We start from the raw sequence: 14,846 nt of genomic DNA, 5'->3' as shown, positions 1-14,846 counted from the left end.
AGAACACCACCGGGTCTGTGGCCTCGCCGGCCCCACCTCCCCTCCCGCCCTCCATCCTGGTCTGCGGGATCCCACGAAGGGTCTTTGCTGCCCAAACTCGCCCGGCACCCACCCCTTCCCGACACTCCAGAGAAGAAAAGACAGCAGAACACTGGAAAGGAGACAGGTGCTCTACGAAGACGGAGACATTCCTAAAGAATTGACAAAACAATACAATTTGATCTTTATCAGGACACATTCTGAGGAACTCACTGGATTTCCAGAAGGAGACAGAAGGCTTCGGGTCTGCAGGTCCCTCCACGCTGCACCCCTCCAAACTGCTGCCTCCGGGACCAGCCCGTCTCCCCTTGTCCAGTCCACCCGTAAGACTGCTACAGCTGGGGGCCGCTAGTGGGACGCGCCTCGGCCTGAAACCAAGTAAGGGACCATGTTGGAAGCACAGGCAGACTTGCGGTAACTTATGTCAACGAGGGGGTGAAGGAACAGAATGTGTGTCACAATCTCGTCTTTTGTTTCTAGTTATTTTTATGTTTCAATAGCCGACGTGCTGCCCTGCGTGCGACAGACGGTTACGGGACGTGGGACTCCCACAGGGCAAAGGAAAGAGTAACAGCAAGACACCTACCTCTACTGATATCGTCCCCTCGGCCCGCGGTCGAGCGGCCATCTGCCTGTTTACTGGACGTTTCTCTTCCTTGCCGATGAGGAAGAGGAACATGGCCCATAATTAGGAGCAGCCTCATGAGTTGAGATGATGTGCATTTTCAGAGACACCGGCTCCCTTTTAATTTAATTAATGCAGAAATGCAAACGTGAATGTTTGAGAATCTTTAGCCAGAAGATTGATCTCACAGGAGATAACTTCCTCACAAGCCCAAAGCAACGAGCACTTTCTCGTTCGAGGGAGAACGTGCTGCGTGTGGAGACCCGGCAGCCGACGTGCGGGGGGACCCACAGCCGAGGGGGCACGGTCAGGAGTCAGAGTGACAGCCGCACACGCGAGTGCTGCTCCCTGACGAGCACGCGTGTTTCTCTGCACGTTACCGGAAGCCTCTGGGCCATTGCACCTACGGGGGGGGGGTCTCTTCTTGGCAAGTCACCCACTGCTCTTGGCAAAGTGCCCCACGTCCCCTCCTCGGGGAGGGCGTCACACTCGCGTGACGGTCACGGGACACATGTGCTTGCCGGTGAGCGTGCGAGTGCCGACCCTGGAGTCGGGGTGTCCCTCCTGCCGTCGACACACCCGTTCTCCGACCGTGTTAGCCCCACTGTACGAGAGGCTCTTCCCTGAGACGGCTGCGTACAGGGACCGGCGGGCACAGCCAGTGCTCCCCAAGCCCGCCCAGGGGCACACCCTGCTCAACTTTGTCGTCAACCGAAACAGCACATGCGCACTAACGTAATTTGGGAGTCGGCGGTCAGGGTAGATTTTTGGGGTCCGAGATAAGAGTAAACCCATATGACCCTTCTCGACAACGGCAGTGAGTTGGGTCAGAATCCTGAAATACTGATCTTTCTATAACGGACGGAAGATATGGACGCTGGGTTTCTGCCTCACAGATAGGCAGACGTGACAGGAAGTCTCTGGTTTTGGAAGCGGCCATCCATGGCTTCCCGGGCTCTAGCAGTACAAGCTTGTGACACACACCGGGGACTGCCCGTCAGAGGAGCTGGCCACCCCGACGTGCTGGGTAGGGCGGTCGACGTGTGCTCAGTACGCAGCGACGAGCACAAGCTTCCACCTGCTCTGTCTCCTGTGACCAGGAAACGTCCATGTTAATCTGACTTCTCCGAAACCCAGCAGAGGTGGGGAGGGCGGGCACGCTGCTGGTCAGATGAAGCCGTGTCGTCGCAGGCCCTGGGGCCCTGGGGGTTTGGGCTCAGCTCCTCCCGGAGAGGGGCTCTGTGGGGCCTGGGGACAGAGGTCAGTCCTGCCCCAGTGTCACCAGGCAAGGGCTTTAACAAACAAACAGCACGTGGGTCCTACTACTTCCGTCCCCTGAAATGCTCTTGGACCCCACCTTTGCTCACCAGCAGGACAAAACCTTTATTCTGCTGGGAGCCAAAATGTTTTCAGATCACTTGTTTGTTGTTGGTCTTACTTGGCTCCTTTTCGTCTGTGCAAACAGTGTGATAGTATTTGGAATTTTGTTTGCAAGGGATTGGGAGTGATTTGCAATGACCAATTTTGTGTTCACAGAGTAAGAAATGTTGTAGGACATCAGGAGAGACAAGGCTAGCAGATCACGAACACAAGATCTTCCCACCCGGCCTCAAGGGGTTGGGAATTTTCATTCAGGATTATTCCACCAGACAGAAAGAAACAGCCTAATGCTGACTGATCGCTCTCCGAAAACACGACCGGGGTCCAGGGGGCACTGTCAGAGTAATTCTGGAAGGGCCAGTTATGGAAGCCGCCCCTTCGTTCCCTCGTTCCTCTGCATTTGGTCAGCGAGAATGACCGCCCATGGCATGTTTATCAGCCCAGCCTCGGGGTTTGTGAGTCTGCGGGCGGACATCTCCCACTGAGAGGCATCAGTTAGGTGCTTCGTGGGAAACCCTGTGATGAAACCCAGATCTGAGGGCAGAAGACCCAGCTGTCACGGCTCCTCATGCAGTGGGCCTGGCTGAGCCTCAGCCCGGCTCTGAGCAGCCATCGTGAGGCCACGAAATGCACTTCTGAGTCGATAAAATTAGCAAAACTACGTCATGGGTTTTGGCGAGGTACATTAATTAATACGCGAGGCTCCCGGTGTGTGTGACACCTGTGTGACTGATTATTAGGGTTTGGTTGTCAATATCCTGATGTTAATGTTCTTGACTCTGGTGCTTCCGCTTAAGAACTGCCTCAGGGAACCGGGAGGCTCAGTGGACTCTTAGTTTCAGCTCAGGTCATGACCTCAAAGTCATGGGATCGAGCCCTGCATTGGGCTCCGCGCTCAGTGCAGTCGGCTTGACATCTCTCTCTCTTTCTCTCTGCCTCTGCCCCTCCCACCCATGGTCTGTCTGTTTCTGAAATAAGTAAATAAATCATAAAAAAAAAAAACACTGCGTCACTCCGGCAGCCCAGCCCACAGCAGAGGGGGAGGAAGACTGTCCTTCCCTTCCACAGGGAAGTCTCAGTGTGACAACGGCCGTCCCCATGCTGTGAGCGCAAGGGAAGAGGAGACGCTCTTCCGAGGCTCCTGATGCCTGAGGACAGCAAATGGCAGTACTGATCTCATTGGTTATCCCCCAAATATAACATCAATCAGTAATCAATAATTTCCTACCAAAGAATCACAGGATTCAGTGGCAAGAATCCATCTTTGGAAATGTTGATATGGAAAGATATGAAATGGAAATTGGTGGTAACAAGTTCTTTTGTTTAGACCGATCTCTTCTTTTCTCTGGTGCTAACCCTTCCCAGGAGCCTGCCCTCCCCTCCGGGGAGCCGTCTGGAATCCACGGGCGTGCCTCCCAGCTAAGGCCGGGCCGACCGTGAAGACGCTGGAAGCTCCTCCTTATAGTAAAGGCCGTTTGTTACAGAGGAGCCCCAGGGCGGCCGCCTTGCTCCACGGGAGGCTCCCGGTGTGTGCCTGCGACGGGGAGCTTCTCCCACACCCCCTAAATGTCTTCCAGTGGCTTCGTTTTCTGCGCAGATCCTCCGGATTTGGTTTCTCTCCTGAGGAAGGTCTGCAGAGATTCACAACAAGCTTTTCAGGGGACGTTTCATGAAGAATCTCAGGGCGTTTGAAACACCCCACAGACTCCAGGCCCCATCCTTCCTCTGGGAAGCTGGGAAGAACTGCTTCTCAGTAAACACCGCCTAAGACTTCCTTTTAATGGGGTCGAGTCGTGTGTGACTGTGGCCCAGGTTGTTCCTGCGCCCACCAGTCCCCGACATCACCCTGCAGACGTTCTGCAAGCAGTTTCCAAGCTGAGTTAATAGTTGTGGGAACTCATTCAATAGAAACAGCTTCTAAGGAAGGATCCGGCCAGCGAGCTCGTGCCAGGTCCTGGAGCGCATCTCTCCGACCCCTTCCGGGCCCCAAGGGACAGAAACTCCACCCCCAGCAGCTCAGCCCAGCCTGTCTCCTGCTGGTCACTCTTATTTCCCTCTGCCCCCTTGTCAAACACAAGGGGGAGATCCTCCATGAGGACCAGCCGGCGTCTGTGTGAGCCCCATCCTGACCTCCCACAGCCGTACCCACTGAGCCTCCTCGGTGCCTACGGGTGTCCTTGGTGGTCCCTTCCGCTGTCAGGATGCCTCTCAAGCATGGCTTCCGCAGACACCCCAGTCTCCCCGCCCACCCCAGAAGCCAGAGTCAGTCACCCCCTCCCTCCTCGCCATGATTGTCCTTCCCAGAACTCCCAAATTAGCACAGACCTGGTCACCCACCCTGTTGGATGCTGGTGGGGCTCCTGAGGGTACGGGTGCTTCTGGAAGTGTGGTCCCAGTGCTCTCAGCAGATGGGCCCCTGGCCACCTGGGGAGACACCTGGCAGACAGGTCCCAGCCTCTGGGCTCAAGGGTCTTCTCGGGTGGCTTCAGGTGCCAGAGAGCCGGCTTGATGTCAGAGTACGGAGGGATGCACAGCAGGGGGAGGGAGACGCGGCTGCTCCCACCCAGAAGCGGGACATCTATCTCCCAGGGGGTGGCGACTTCCAGCCTGGCTTCACGGCAGAGCAGGGTGACTGTGCGGGGTCCCAGCTCCTCGGCTCCCTCTTCAGCCAGGCCACCTGTCAGCTGCATGAGGCGTGATGCTGGCTGGGGACTGCAAGCCACGTGGGCCCCACCGGCTGGGCCCGAGGGCCTCTGGGTGGAGAGAGGCTGTGACAGAAGGAAGGATCCTGACCCCCCAGGCAGCTCCAGGTCCCTCCGTGTCCCGCACCTGCTCAGGGGGTTCCTCGTGCCGGGTCACTGCCACAGGGACAGCAACCCCAGTGAATCCACCCTGCCTAGAGGTGTCAGCCCCAGTGAATCCACCCCTCCTGCCCAAGGACTGAGCTCAGCACCGTGGCTGCCTCCCCCCTCCCCATCTGAGCAGACCCAAGCCATCCCATGGCTTCCTCAGTGTTGTCCCATGTCAAGGCTTGGAACTGAGCTAAAACAACACTCACCAAAGGGCTTTAAGTAAGAACCACCCTCAGAGTTCAGTTTTTAAGAGCTCATTCAGCTGTTCGGTGGAGAAGGGAGGGTTTGCAGGAGAGGCGGAACCCCGGCCCGCGGCGGGCAGACGCGGGAGGTGAGGCACCAGGGTGGTGGGCACAGCGGGGAAGTCTGCAGGCCACACCAGTGCCTTCTCCGGGTGCCCTAAGTTAGGATGTGGCTCCAAGGGAGGCCACCTTCTGAGACTTTCCTTATAAAAAGGGACGCCACGTGGAGTCTGGCCGTGGCACGTTTCACAAGAGGCGTGCATGGTTCCGGGTGAGCATTCACTTACCCTCAGCCATGATCTGTGAGAATCGAGTCGGGATGAAGAAGGAAAGGCTCAGAGACGAGCAGCCGCCAGGGTCCTCTGTGCCCACAGCAGTTCTGGGGAAGGACGGAGCCTGTGTCCTGTCGTCACACAAAGGAAGTTCTGCTTCCCAGGGTGTTTCGCCCTCAGAAAAGTTACATCGGACACACTTTACCACGAGAAACATAAAGACCGTAAACTCCTGGGAAGAGGACCCTTCCTCCACTCTGGATGGCCAGCGGCACGTGCTGACGGGTTCTCTCACGCTGACCTCTCCCAGAAAGTCTGATCCTTGTGCTTTGGCGTCCGCACGCAGAAGGGCAGTCTGTTCCACCCGCTGAGGACAGGAGGCATGGACGATGCCAGATCACCACTGGGCTGTGACACGGGGCACAGCCTTGGGCCCGGCCAGAACCCCCCAGACCTGCATCCCCCTGGGTGGTCACCGCACGCTCTGGCGGACAGCGGGGGCAGCTCCCGAGCACGATGCACGGTGCTGCGGCTCGCTGACCGTGGACGAGCTCATTCCGTCTCATTGCTCTGGTGCTCACGGCTTTCTGACTCCGCAGACTGAGTTACAGGGTCCACGGCTGGGTCAGGGCATCTGTGCGACACGGCGCTGGCACGGCGCTGGCCTGACGCTGCTTGGCCTTCCCTGACGGGGCTGTCTCCGGGTTTCCCCGGCCTCCGGACCTTTCTGAGGCTGGGGTGTGACTAGGGCATGGACCTCTCCGGCTCTGCGTTCAAGCCAGACAGCTTTGCCGTCAGAGACGAGATCTATGGAATTTGGTAGGTTTGTCGCCGCCTCTTGATGCTTCCTTTATCCAACCTGTGTCTGTGTCGTCCCGCCACTGATGACAGCACCGAGTGGACCTGGTTGCCAAAATACCCCACTCTTTGTACCAGCTTCTGCCCAGGCTGGCGTGGGGGAAACTCGAGACCAGGCGTTCAACTCAAGCCCATGTCGGTCCGCAGGCCGAGCTGCCCGCCCCCGAGCCTCCTCCGGCTTCTCGGAGAAGCTTCCTGAGCACAGCCCAAGGGACAGGCGTTCAGCCAAGGCTCAGAGGGCCCACAGGCAGCGACCTTAGATGCCACATTCGTGCTCTTTCTCCTGGCCCCCCTCCACCCCCGCCCCACTCATCTCTCAGCGTTGGTTTGGGGCTTCACAACCAGGGAAAAACACTCGTACGTGCAGAGTCTGCATTTCAACATCAGTGATTTCCATCATACATCCGATGATCTGAAGAAAAACCAAGAGGTTTAGTCTTTCCTCTTGCTTTACGGAGAAGCTTGGCCCGCAGACCATGTGGGAGAGAGCCTCCTAGAGCAGCTGGGGGGAGGTATTCTATTCTCGGCAGGCTGAGAAGGCTGAGTCTCCCCGAGCCCCCCACGGAACACAGGCCCTTTCAGCCAAACCTGCTTTCTCAAGGTAACTAGAGCCGTTTTCACGTCCGATATCTCTCCACGTACAAATATGTGAAATAAGGTCCCTGTCCCTGATGGACTTCGGTCTAGTGAAGGACAGGTTCACACATACTTGCAATGCAACGTCGTAAATATTCCTTTGCATTGTTGACGCGTAATAGCCTTGAAATTAGAGCATACACTTTGCTTGTGGGAAACCATAAGCCCATCTCAGTGGGACCAGGACTGGTCTAACCCGTTGAACTGATAGCCTTTGTGTTCCAGAGTGTCAACAACATGGTAGGTGGTGCGGACAGACGGATCACACGGGGTTTTTCCTACCAACGAAATCTGGGGTTATTGGGGTCGTATCACTGCAGCAGGGAGAAGACACGGCTCGTGAACGCAGACGGGCAGCCCCGCGAAGCTACTGTTGCGCGTCGACTGCTTTGTTACAATGTTCCCTCTCCCTCCATCTGTCACTGTGTGTAGTGTAGCGATACAAGAAATTAAAGAGAAAATGAGGAAGATATTTTTCAAGCTTTCAAAATCCAAATATTAGCAGTCACAATTATTTTACACAAAAAGATCCGTGCACGATAACCAGCCCCAGATCCTTGCTCAAATTTGGAGACACACTTAGGGGACTGAAGAACCTGCTGAGTTTTTTGTTCTCACTCTCTACAGCTAGGAAATAAAGTCCCTTTCCGTGTAGAGTTAGCAGCCCTGCTAGGTCAGGCCCTGGGAGCCCAGGACCGGCCCCTCCAGCCTGTCTAGGCTGAGGAGAACAGGGGTGGGGGTCTGTTTGGGGACCAGACGAGAAACACTCAGTAACTGCAAAGCACAACCACGTTTAAGGCGGAACCAGTAGACTGTTTCATTTTGGGGCGTCAGGAGCCAAACTGTTACATGAGGTCAAAACACACGTTTGTCACCAGCACGTGAGACTTCACTGCCGTTTCCGTGGGCAAACACAGGGCCCGACGGCGCCCGCCAGCCGCAGCAGTCAGCTTGCAGGACGGCCCGCGCGTCCAGGCCAGCGTCGCCCTGTGACTTTTCGTGCGGCGCCGATGATTGGGATCCCCTCACAGGAGTGAGTCCGCTCCACGAGGTCCTCTTCTCTCTGGTGCAAAGAGCGAAAGACCCACGAAGACCCTGGCTCCCAGGCAGGGTCCGACATGCCGCTGCTGGAGGGCAGAGGGAATGAACGACACGTGTCCCTTTATGACTTGTGCCCAGAGGGTTTTCTACGCTCGTGTGTGGCAGCTTGTCCTCTGTTGGGTCTGCTTACCTTCCTGGTTCTGTCTGCCCCACGCTCCCACACGTGCAGTAAGCCTTCCTCAGGCCAAGCTGGACGTGGCACCCTGGGTCACCCCACATGGCCAGTCCCCCCAGCCCCGCACCAACCCTGACCCCAGGCACGCACATCTGTTGGCCAGGCCCCGGGGGTCGGTGCTCTCCCACAGCAGTGGAGCTGAGGAGACAAGGGTCTGGGTTTGCATGTGGGGAGCCTTGTGTGAGGTCACAGGCGATCAGCCCCAGGAACCTGGGCTCTTCCTAGCTTGGCACATCCCAGTGGCTCTTTTCTGGGAAGTGGGATCTTTATGTTACTTATCTAAGGTAAATGTTGAAACTTTACATTTTATAACAAAGTAAAAGATAGATGTATTCTCACTAGCCATTAAGGGAACCACAAATGACTTAATGTTTGTTTGTTTGTTTTTTTTTCAAAGAAATGCTTTTTAAGTCATGTTTTGGCAAGTAATATCATAGCTATTTCTGGGTTTTGAGCTTTTCTTGACTAAGGTTTCTGGACTTAAGATGTTGAAGACTACTTCAGTTTAAAAATTAGAGAATATACGAAACACCACATTAAGGTCAAGAGCCCAAGAGCCCAAAGCTATGAAAGGTAGCTTATGGTCACGCACAGGAAGGGTAAAAGCCCAAGAGCCGCGGGAGCAGAATCAGGGATCCTGACCCCCCCCGTTTGCTTGAAGCTCACGCACAGTCTCTTAATGCGTCCGCTGAGGCCCCCGTTTACAGAAAAAGATCATTCCGTCTTCCTGGACCAGCTCATTTGTTATTAAAACTAAGTGAGAAAATAGGGTTTGCAATGTCTAGTTCCTTTCCTTAAGTGAGTGGCATTTTCAGGTTAACGTCGCCGCACCCAGAGGCATTTCCCTTCCTCACCTTGCCACCAAGCAGGACAAGCAGCGGGAGGGTGGTGGGGGGCGTTGGGAGAACAGGCAGAGACCCCACAGAGACCCCCTGCCTCCCTCAGCCTCCAGGGTCATGCTCTCACCCGGCCGAAGGCCTGTCTGGACCATTCTCTGAGCTCCGGGCCCTCATTAACGCTACAGTGAGATCAGGAAGGCGCTGCCCAAGGACGCCGTCTCCCGTGGGGAGGCAGGACAGAAGGCCTGTGCTCAGGGGCACATGTGCGGGAACGGCTCGCGTGGCCCTTCTCGGCCTCGGCACACGTCCTCCCACTGGCCCAAGGCCGCCCTCATCCTCACGCTCCGTCTCTGTGGACGTAAGCCCGTGACCGGCCCGTGTGTGTGTGTGTGTGTGTGTGTGTGTGTGTGTGTGAGATCTCACCCTCCGCATCTGAGGAGGCGCCGCCTCCCCATATCCTGCTCCTTCAGCCCCGCGGGGCAGATGCTGTCTGCTCAGGGCCACTGGCTTCCCCTCCCCCAGTGCCAGGGCTCTGCAGAGACGCACAGGGACACCAGGCCTTCTCTGCTCTGCCGGTCACCCGGGGGAGCGATCCGCAGGGCTCAGGCAAGGCCGAACAGATGCTGCCGCAGGACAGAGGGGACCAGGCCAGGGCGACGGGACTCTGCTCCAGGTCCCCCGCCGAGTCCCACTCAGTGTTCCCAGGTCCTGAGCTCTATGACCTGGTGACTCTGTTAGAACAGTCCCCAGATCTTGCAAAAGCAGCCACGCCTACATGGGGTCAGGATCGGGGTTCGGCGCTAGACGGGGGAGGAAGGCCGAAACGGCACAGCTCCACCACGGGCCCGGGGCTTCCTTCGCGGGCGGTGCACCCCACAACAGAAGATGGGGCCCTCCAGGGACAGGACCCTCCCAGACACAGGCTGCGCCTCAGGAGTCCCAGCACACAGTGGAAAATGTTATTTTGAACTCTAAATGGTGACTTCTAAGCTGGGCCCAAGGGAGGCCAGTCTTCGGGGTGAACATGGCAGAAGCCGAGCTTGGACGCCAGGGCACGCTGTCAGGGCTGGGCAGGCCCCGGGGGCCGCGTCCCGGGCAGGCACCGGGGTGAAGGACTGAGCACAGTTGGAGGACCGCTGCTCTGTGAATGCCTGGACATGCCCCGTCCTGCCCGGGACGGACCATCTGGGCAGAACTGTCCCCACCACAGGAACACCTGAGCTGCGGCCACACCCTCGGACCTGCGCTGTGGGAGCCCCAGCCCCTGGGCTGCCTCCGTCCCTCCTGCCCCGCATGCCAAACAGATGACCTCTGCCCTGAGCCCCTTGCGAACCCTTTCTTCCTGATCGGCCCACAGGTGAGGGCCACCCAGGGCCAGGGGACAGGAGTTGGACAAATGCCCCGACTCCTTTCCTTCCCCAGGACCATCTGGCTCCTCCAACAGCCTGGGGACTGCTGGGCTGGGGTGTCCACAGTGATTCGCACTCTGGGTGTGGGTGTTAAGCCTCTCACTTCCCAGCTCCCGGTCCAGATTCCCAGAACCACCCTCCAAAACAGATGACCTCATCCACGCCCGTGGCCACGCTCCGCTTCAAGGCAAGCCGGCTAAGACAAAGCCCAATTGCAAAGTTTTCTTGGTTCTCAGAGAATCAACCCGAGGAAACTAATCTTTTGTTATCATAAAAGCTGTAACCACCCAATTGTGATAAGCATCACAGCATGACTGCCCGGTCCTCGGAGGATGGGGCCGTCTGGGCATTTGCCTGCTTCCCGGGAAGCCCGCTGGCCGGCCCCGCGGCCAGCCTCCCTCCCCGCCGCCCCTTCTTCTAGGCTCTACGACTCACCACCCTCTTTCCAAGAGCACAGTCATCTCTCAGCAAATCAACCTACAGAGGAACACATTGAAACTTTTACAATGCATTCCTGTGCAAGGTTACGCCCAGGACATTCTGGTTAGCTTTTGGGTGTTTCTGAGAAGCTTCTGCATCTCCTTCAGAGGCTGCTGCCTGGGGAGTTTAGCCTCTGGACTGGCCGCCTCACCCATCCCGGGCTCACGGCTCCCAGCTCCGTTCTCCCACGCATAGAGCGCCCTCGGCTCCCACACCTGCCCAGGGCTGGCCAGGGCCGGGGTATAGATCATCCGTGAGATGCGGAGAGGGGCCCTGAGCCCCGCCGAGCCCCGAGCCCCGAGCCGTCCTGTCTTCCTTGGCCTTGTTCTGCTTTTGCCGACACCCAAAGGACATTCTCCTCGGAAAGAGGTTCCATCGCAGAAGGCTATTTGTGAAGCCTGTCTGTCTGTCCGTGCAGCACCCAGGGGGACCCAGCAGGTGCACACCCGTGTCAAGTCACCTGTCACAGCCGCGAGGGCTGGAGAGTTTTCATCCAGACCCCCTCCTGTTTTCAGTTCTTTTAGGAATTTGGTCCTAAGAATTCTTGGTGGGAGCTTGCACTTTTTCTCATAAGACAGACAGCAGTGTGAGGGGCGAGACAAAGCTGGAGGCTCGCTCCCTGCCACCGGGGTCTTTGCTTTGAGACCCCTTCTGTGGGTCTTCCTCCCCCGCTCAGGATCTTCTAGGTCAGGCCCAGATCCCAAGCTCTCCAGGCCGCTGACGGCCGTCCTGCGGGCTGAGAAAGAGCCGAAGTACAGGGCGACCTCACACGGTGGCTGACTCCCCTCCCGTGAGCCCGGGGCCCAGTCCTTCCCGCAGAGCCCCTGCAGGGAGTGCCGCCCAGTTCCCTGCGCCCGGGGCTCGGGCTCCCCATGCTGGCTCCGAGCTCGGCAGCTCCGGGCGCCGGCTCTTCCTCCAGACTCCCCCGTGGCTCTCGGAGTCCACGTCCTCCACCTGTGGGGCACGTACCTCTCTCCTGCCCGCAGGCTCCCGGTCGCTTCTCACCAACCCCCTTCTCCAAATCACCTCATGCCCAGTTTCGGTCACTGCTACTGCCTTTAATAGCCTTTAATTCCAGCAGTGACCCCGTAAGGAATGTTACCGCTGTCATAAAAGACGGGAACCTGAGGCTCAGGGGACTAGAGATGCCGTCCCGGACACACGCAGATGGCTGGGTCATGGCGGTGGCCACGAGGGCTGCAGAGCCATGGGCTGCCTGACGTGGGATGCGACGCTGGAAGTGTCCCAGCATCTCCCAGGCTGAGGCTAGTAACATTCCACGTGAAGAACAACAGGACTGCGTTTCACGGGCTGCCTGCTGTCTGCGGGCAGCTCTGCTCGGAGCCGTGCAGCCACCCGGGCATCCCCCGGGGAAGAGTGTTTGTCTGAGTCTGTGTCTAGGTCTTTGCCGCGTGTGTTCAGGAGTGAACTAGCAGGACCAAATGGCATCTCTGTGTCTAACTTTCTGAAGGACCACCATGCTGCTTTCCATAGCAATGGATCTTCTAATTAAGCAATAAATAGCACAGGGCGCCTGGGGGACTCAGTGGGTTAAGCCTCTGCCTTTCGCTTGGGTCACGGTCTCAGGGTCCTGGGATCAAGTCCCGCATTGGGCTCCCTGCTCAGCGGGGAGCCTGCTTCTCCCCCGCCTCTGCCTGCCTCTCTGCCTGCTTGTGATCTCTCTCTCTCTCTCTCAATAAGTAAATAAAGTCTTTTAAAAAAAACTAAGGTGTGCTCCCATTTTTTAACCTCTGAAAGACATGGCATTAGAAAAGAAAGACCTTGGGAGTTAAAAAAGAAAAAAGAAATTATCTGAGAAGACTTTGAATGAGCCATTATGGCATTCTAGCGATGGGTTCCAGAAGGAGCAGATCTCGGTCCCTTTAACAAGAGACACGCGACAGCCTGGAAGGCAGCCCGTGGCACAGAGGCTCCCCGGAGGGGCCCTGCAAACCTGCGTCCTTGTCCCCTGGTGCGGGACAAGCCTCAGTCCCAGCTGAGTCTCCCCAAACACAGACGGAAACTCTGGAGTCGGGGGATCCTCCTGACGTGAAGCTCCTGCCCCTCCTTGCAGAGTAGCTAGAGGCCGGGCTTCTTACCTGCGCCGGGACGACGTCCAAGGACACCGTCCTCCGTCCCTCCGGAAGGCCTGTCCTCATGAGGTGGAGCGTGTGCATAATATTCAATGCAACCTTAAATACATCGCTTGAAATATCCCACATTAAACATATAGTAGCGCATTTAATATAAATGTCTTGTTTAATAATGTAATTTGCTCCTGAAACCATATCAAAAAGAAAAATAATTCCATCTTCAAGCAGGAAAGATTACATGCAATTTGTCCCCAGAATAACTAAGCAATTTTCACAAATAGAAAAATAAATCCATGGATAAAAGAAAAACCCTATAAAAATAATAATCAGCAATCTGAAAGTGAAGAAATACCATATAAAATAAAATGTAATTAAGTTTTATTATGCAAACACTTTTTCTTCTTTCTACTCAGTTTTTTTTTTTTTTTTGGATGCGTGCAGCTAACTTGCAGTCAGACTGTCCTTTTAACGTAAAGTTACAGCAGAGAGAAAACCCACTGGGACAGCGCGAAGGTGAGTCCCCATGTGTCCCGGGGGCATGAGGTAGGCAGGCAGACAGGGCCGGGAGCTGGGGGCTCCCTCCTCCTCGGTCCTCCTGGGCAGCGGGCCCCAACTCTGACCGTGCTGTGTCCACCCGTGGGCACTGGGCCTAGCTGTGATCCAGGCGATGTCCTGACTACAGCCATGGTGCCGAGGTGTCGGCTCAGGGCATCTGCCGGACACTGGGGAGTCAAAAAGTCACTCCTCACAATGCATTTGATGTGTTGGGGAGAAACCGCCGTTCTGGGGGGAAAGCAATGTCTGGAAGGGGTGGGAGTTTTCCGGCGCTCTCTGCCCGGAGGGGGGGCTGGAAATAGTCTTCGAGCCAGGCCTGCGGCTACCAGGCCCCATGACCGCCCAGCGGCCGGGCCGCCCGCCTGTGCAAGGACTGTGAGGGTCAGCTGGCAGCTGTGGATGGACACTTGGCAGCTCAAGACCCAGATGCCTTGGCAGGAGGGCCCCCCGGCTTCCCCAGCACGGACGGGCCCTCGCCGGGCTGAGGATGTCTGCTCCCATCCGCAGACCTCACACCCCACAAGTCCCTCCCCTGGGAAGAGGCTTGGCCAGGCTCGGGCTGTCGCCAAAAGTCCAGGGTTGTTCCCTCCCACACTGGGTTTCCAGGCTGGAACCTGGTCCCATCTGTCTGACGGTTTTCCGCCCTTCACAGAACCCTGCACAGCGGACGCTGGGTTTGGGCTCCACGGTGGGCCATTGGACCCGGGCCTCGGGGGTGTGCGTGGCGGTGCGTGGGGGCGTGCGTGGCAGTGCGTGGCTTCCCTGCAAGCCCCCAGCCTCTTCTGCTGCCGGGGCCAAAACTCAACTTGGAGAAACTCAGACGGAGCAAACCCTGCCTGAGACGTCGAAACCCACAGAAACCCCAGGAAGGCCCCATTGAACCCACAGCAGGAGCGGCCGGCTGCCGGTGGCGGTGAGGGGCGGGGCTCTGTCCCAGAACCGTGTCCCCTGCTGACCATCGGACCCCCCTCCGGATCCTCGCGAGTCAGGCTGTGCACTGCCTCGTTCACCGGCGGGCACGCAGCAAGGGCGTGGGCACCGCACCCTGCAGGGGCAGCTCCTTCCAGAACAAACCGCCCGTCGGAGACCCGTGCATTGTGCCAGGCGGGAAGCTTGCCCAGAAGGGAATGAGAGACCACACGGGAAGCTTCTCCGCGTGACGCGTCCCGGTTCAGCGATGCCGCGCTCCTGTCGATCACAAACCCTCGGTCCCAGGAGGGTGGGCCCCAGGGGCCTCGGACAGGGAGAGGAGCAGCCCGTGGACTTCCACCATCGATCATAAAACACAAC

This window comes from Mustela putorius, unplaced genomic scaffold, assembly GCF_011764305.1.
Source record: "Mustela putorius furo isolate JIRA1106 unplaced genomic scaffold, ASM1176430v1.1 tig00000450_pilon_pilon_pilon, whole genome shotgun sequence".
NCBI classification, from domain to species: Eukaryota; Metazoa; Chordata; class Mammalia; order Carnivora; family Mustelidae; genus Mustela; species Mustela putorius.
This window is presented reverse-complemented; position numbering follows the sequence as displayed.